We start from the raw sequence: 6,253 nt of genomic DNA, 5'->3' as shown, positions 1-6,253 counted from the left end.
AGACTCATGATTACCAGAGGCAGAGTGTAGGGGGAGGGGGAAGTGGAGGAAGGTGATCAAAGAATACAAAGTTCCAGTTATAAGACAAATAAGTCCTTCATATGTAATGTACATCATGATGACTATAGCTAACACTGCTGTATTATATACAAGAAAGTTGTTAATGAATCCTGAGTTCTCATCACGAGGAAAAAAAATTTGTCCTTTTCTACATTTTATTTATTTAATTTTTTTTAGGAAAATGAGCCCTGGGCTAACATCTGTGCCCATCTTCCTCTATTTTATATGTGGGACACCTGCCACAGCATGGCTTGACAAGCAGTTTGTAGGTCCATGCCCGGGATCCGAAGCAGTGAATCCCAGCCCACCGAAGCAGAGCACGCAAACGTAATTGCTACGCCACAGGGCTGGCAACTTTCTTTTCATTTTATTGTATCTATATGAGAAGATGAGCGTTAGCTGAATCCATTGTGGTAATCATTTCACAATATATGTAAATCAAACCATCATGCTATATGCTTAACTTATACAGTGATGTATGTCAATAATTTCTCAATAAAAGTGGAAAAAACAAACAAAAAACATGGGTTTGCTCATCTCACCCTCTTTCATCAGTGGTGATCAGTAGAGATGGCCTGGAAAAATTCTGCTTGGTGTGACGACTCTAAAAATATGAATATAAAAAGAATTCCAAAAGAATTTAAGATGTGAATTCACAACACTCTAATGGCGAATTTGATCTGACTTCGAAAATAAGTTATATAAAAGGGCCAACATGCTCTCTCAATCCCCTAAAAGAAGCTGCTTAAATAGTAAGAGTAAGTTGTGTAACTGGTGGGATGTTTGGTCCATACATACTGTATGGTCCACTGAACTCTGGTGGAAACTAAAAATTGCTAAGCAAGGAATGAAAAACCTTCTTTGACATGTACCTCTCAGAAAAACATGAAAACTGGGTTTTCCATAAACCTGGCTGGTTACAAAATACATTAGCAGTGAAAATGGTCATTGAAGAAAGCTCTACAGATCTATTTCTACAATTATGAACAATAGCTCAACAAATTCAACTAGCTTGAATAGTGAGAATAAAAAGCTTAAAATGAAAGGTAACATACAGTATGCAAACATATACAAAAGTGGGAAATCCTTGAACATCAAATGACAGCTCTCTCCCAGTTCTAATAGCACCCATCTACCTGAGATCTGGGTTACAGATAGGTAATACATGCTCACTCTCCTGAAATGTACCTGCTGAAGCAGGGCAAAGACAGGAAGCGCTTCAGGGCTCTAGGTCAAGGTCAAGAATACAAGCCATGAGTTCACTAATGCTAAAGATGAATGAATAGCAAAGAGATGAGATGGTCTCTATTCCTTTGTACTGAAGCTCATAAGAGGCTTGCAATTGCCTTACAAAATAGGTTTGCTCTCTATCCTTTGTATTCTGTTTGTTTCCATCCATTATACGGCTAAATCTACTACACCTCAAATAAGAGCAAATCATTTGTAATTTAATAGTGACACAAATCCTCTGGAACTCATACACCATTGACATTGACATAGAATACTGGCCTTGAATTTATAAAATATTGACTCATTTTTATTGTTCTCTGCATTTTTCCTAGGTATGAAATGATCAGAATGAGTTTTCCATAGGCTATTTTTTTTTGTTTTGCCCAAGTGTCCTCAAAAACCATTACCTAGACAGACTCTTCTACTCAAACTTTGACTAAACCAACCAAATTGAAAGAATCAGTTGAATGCTAGATAACCAGAGGATACCTCCTTTTTAAATACATCCTGGAAAAGCTTTGCAGCAATATTTCTCTAAATTAAAAAAAAAATACACATAAGCGGTCCTAACAACTAACCATACCATTGCAAACAGAGTACAGAGTTCCAGAAAGAAACAAAACGAGGTCCAAGCGAGTAGCATTTATGGTGATTCCAGAGCATAGAAAGAGGACTTGAGCTGTAAGCTGGTCTCTTTCTTCTTTCTCTCTCTCATCAGCTTTCTGCTCTTGGACAAATCTTCAATTTCCTCACCTGAAACATAAGCATAATAATATGGACATTACCTCAGTGTGTTATGGTAGGAAACAGATGAGAGGGTATATGTGAAAGCATTCTGCACATCACAAAATGTTACAAACACAAAAATTGTAACTGAGAACGCTATACATACGTAAGTTATAAACAAAGAGGAAGGCAGACTAGTGTGGTGGATTTGAAATTTACTCATTATAACACAGATGGGCAAAAACTAATTTTTTCAAAAATTGTTTATCCCATCACATAATTGACTTCATCTTGCTCAAAAGTCTTCATTCACACTTGGTGGTAATGAAGCAAAATAAAAATTTAAAGCTTGTTCATTTGGTATAACTGAGGTTCTTTAGAAAATAGTCAATTTGGGGAAAATGTTTAGTCTTTCTGGTTTTGCTCTCCCTTCCCCCTTCTCCTGACATCCTGGCATCTCCCCAAGAAGAAGTTTATGTACTATGTGGTGGCGGGGGCGGAATGTCTGCTTCAGAGATGGCCCTTCCTGGGTGGGCTGCTACATCCTGAGTAAGGCAGAGCTAATCCGGCCTGGTGTCTGGGCTCTGGTCCCTACCTCCATGATATCTGGTTCTGAAGTTTCCGGGGTGGTCCTCTCAATAGAGACATGGGACAATGATTGCTTCTGGCCCTCTCCCCTGATCAACCAGACTCTTCATCTCAGAGACTTGGCTGCATCCACTGCCAGGACCCCAGGTGGAGAGGGGCACCCTGAAGCCTCTGCCACAGCTGCCCCTTGATCTGTGATACTGGGACTCCTGTGAGGTGTGTTGATTCCCACTTAGAAGCTCAGTTCATTATCTCCGCCCCACCAGAACGTCTGGGCCAATTCTAAGACATCAGGTACCTGGAGGAGAGGTGAGTAAAATGGCCTTTTCTCAACAGACCACTTTTCAACTCTACTGCCCATGCCAAGGTGGTTTAGAGATTCCCAAGAGGCATTTCCCTGGGGTTCCAGAGGGGAAAGCTGACACAGCTTCCTTTGCTCTCATCTCCCTCCTCAACCTTCTTGTTTACTTTTTAAATCGCCTTGCTTTCCGCCCACATCCTCCATCTCTCATCAAGCATCATTCTGCAATACTGGGGGCAGGGTGGGGGGCTTCCCTTCCTATGTAGTTGGGTCTCACTTTTAAAAGCTCTAGTCTTAGATTCTCAGGCTTTCTTCTCAATAAATGGAAGCTTTAGCATTTTCAACAAATCTGGGCTTGTATAAGAACTTCTCTGACAACTGCACAATGACACATTTGTTCTAGAATCTAGACTGCATTTGCCCCACGCCTAAAGCAATAAAGGCCATTGATTCCATGAATGTGGCAGTTGCAGGGTAACAAGATTTACAGGGAACTTTTGAAAAGCCTCATTAAATATTTCAAAATTTTATCCTTACCACATAAGCTAGGCGGTTTAAGATTAGGGGAGATTTCAAGAGCTCCTTGAATAAAAGAAGAAAGATAACTTCGTGAAATAACAATCACATGGAGTAGATGTTATTAACCCACTTTATAGATGAAGAAATGAAGACTCAGGGAAAATAAATAATTTTTGCAGTGAGGCACAGCACGTGAGCAGTGAAGACAAAATTTAAACTTAAGTACTTGTATTATAATACCAGTGTTCTTTTTACTACTAATATAAAAGTTCCTTGACAATGTCAATCAATCCAAGAGGGAATATATGGACATGAATTCCTGCCACTTACCTAAGCAAAAAACCACATGACTTCAGGGAAGATTACAAAAGAGAGAAATCCTGATGAGTCATTAAACTTCTTCATTCACCATTTTCCTCATTCAACTAGTATCTACTGAACACTCCCAATATACCAAATATTGTGTTAGAGATTGGAAATCTTAAAGGTAATTGTTCCTGCTCTTAGTTAAATCTCAATATAGGGGGGAAGACAGACCAATGTAATTATAATACCCCTGCGCAAGTCCAGCGCTGTATGATTTTAATATCATGACTTTCAGGGTTTCCAAATCAATTTTTTCCATGCCTCAAATGTTTACTAGAATTTCACACTAATTCTACAGGTAGAAGTTTCATTACAAATTTTGGGATGCAAGGAATTACTTAGACAGTAGAAAATGCTTCTCGAGGGGCTGGCCCCGTGGCCGAGTGGTTAAGTTCGCGCGCTCCGCTGCAGGCGGCCCAGTGTTTCGTCGGTTCGAATCCTGGGCGCGGACATGGCACTGCTCGTCAGACCACGCTGAGGCAGCGTCCCACATGCCACAACTAGAGGAACCCACAACGAAGAATACACAACTATGTACCCGGGGGCTTTGGGGAGAAAAAGGAAAAAATAAAATCTTTAAAAAAAAAAAAAAAAGAAAATGCTTCTCGATAAATCTGTAAACCACAAAGGGAAAGAGAAATGTAGAATATACAGTGACTCGGAAGACCTGAGAGCCACGCATCTCCACTTCTTGCCTATTTATCACTGGCCATTTCATGTTTCAACAGTCTCAAGGCGCCACAAAGAGCTCCTCTCTGGAGCATCTGCAGTTGGCTATGCACACACAAGCAGCATTAAAAAATAAATTTGGTAAACTTCATTAAAACATTTTCCTCAAAGATGACATTTTCCAGCTATCTGAGAATCGTTACAGGAAGACTCCTTCTGGAGGTAGGTCATGACCTTGAGTTAGTGTTCAGGTGTCTGGTTATGTGACGGTTTTATGAGAATAATACAAGATTTCCTTTGATAGCTAAAAAGTGACTATGTTATTCAAATGCCCAAGGTGGTCAAGGGAAAAACGTAACAAATGTGTCAGAATTCTGTTCTTCCAAATCCTGAAACTCAAACACCTGCCCAGGAATATTAAGATCCTTGACTTAAAAATGAACTCAATAGGCCACTGCCATCACTTAAAACTATTAATTCCAATTAAAAAGAAAAACTACAATTATCCCCTAACTACTAAATAGTCTAAAGTTATTTTAGCAAGGGAAATAAAAACCCACACCCATTCTTCCTCTGTGCCAAGGCGGAGCATTGACATATACCACTATGGAATTATACATATGCTAATTATGCTAATATAAATACGAGAAAATATTCTCTGAAAATTGCAAGTCGAAGAACTATCAAAAACAGGCGAAGGCAAAAAACCCAGATCTGCTGGAAAATAATTTCTGCCATCTTGCTTATTCATGTGTAAACAACCAATATGCTCAACGCTTTGACATCTCTATTCATTTTGGGGTTGGAATCAGCTATAAATATATGACCTTTAATTGTGAGATTGATTTGTCAAAAATTCTGAAATGTGTTACATATGGGACTAACTTCATATGAATACAAATATTTTCATGGTGTTCCATTTTAAGTGATAAATTCTGCAGGGAATTGAGACCCCCTAAATAAAAAGAATGTGTTTGTTAATTCACTCATTTGTTTAATCATTTATACCTAGAACTATAATTTTACCATAAAGCTCATACTTTTAATTTTTTTTTTTTTACAGCTGTGCTCCCAAAAATGCTTGACAAGAGCCATCTATAACACTCTGCAGCTATGAAAGGCAAAGAGAAGCCTCATTCTCCTATTTACATTCTACCGGTACAATCAGACCTCTCTAGGCAAAATCTAAGCAAAAAGAAAGACACCCAGTGGATTAAATGGCACAATTTCCCAGTCTTTCCTCCAGGTTTCTGTGCCCTCAAGCAATAAACTGACTTTTGCATCTGGCAAACATATGCAGAAAACTAGGCCAAATATGGCTGATAAACTTGGCCAAGTTCTTCCATGTGACCCACTGCGACAGCCAACCTAAAGTTCCCAATGTCAATTCAATTTCCAAATAAAAACTTTACTTTTTCATTAATATGTGTTAATATTTAAGATATAGATATAAATAAACCCATCTCATATGTTTAGAGTAAAAAATGCATTTTAAGAAACAATAAATGTACTGCATTTGTATTATTGGAAGGAGTGAATATTTAGAATAAGATGGATATTATGGAAATGGACCTGACTATATGATCTTACCGACACAGTCGAGGCTTTAGAAGCATAAGAGAAGAATGTTTCCAGCGTTTGTGCCAGGCGGAATGCCTTCTAGATTGACCAAGGTAAATGGCTATCATAACTAAATCTCTCAAGTCAGCTGAAACTTCATGACTGTAGTTGAAATTCCAGGATTTTTAGAGGTTCTACCAGTGGTCAAATGTAGAATAAAAAAATGTTTAAATA

The 6,253-nt window shown here is 38.5% G+C and overlaps 1 long non-coding RNA gene across 5 annotated transcripts in view; it reads right to left on the bottom strand.

The window, feature by feature from the left end:
• Positions 1-1,487: 1,487 nt before the first annotated feature.
• The window catches only part of LOC103555097 (uncharacterized), a 363,041-nt gene continuing 358,275 nt past the window's right edge, over positions 1,488-6,253 (bottom strand). For 4 of the 5 annotated variants that reach the window (XR_011529647.1, XR_011529644.1, XR_011529643.1 and 1 more), the window contains one exon: positions 1,488-2,043. This is a non-coding gene — a long non-coding RNA (uncharacterized lncRNA). The remainder of the gene's footprint in view (positions 2,044-6,253) is intronic. The other variant, XR_011529646.1, reaches the window with a different exon arrangement.

Source organism: Equus przewalskii, chromosome 19 (genome assembly GCF_037783145.1).
Source record: "Equus przewalskii isolate Varuska chromosome 19, EquPr2, whole genome shotgun sequence".
Lineage (NCBI taxonomy): Eukaryota > Metazoa > Chordata > Mammalia > Perissodactyla > Equidae > Equus > Equus przewalskii.
This window is presented reverse-complemented; position numbering and strand designations above follow the sequence as displayed.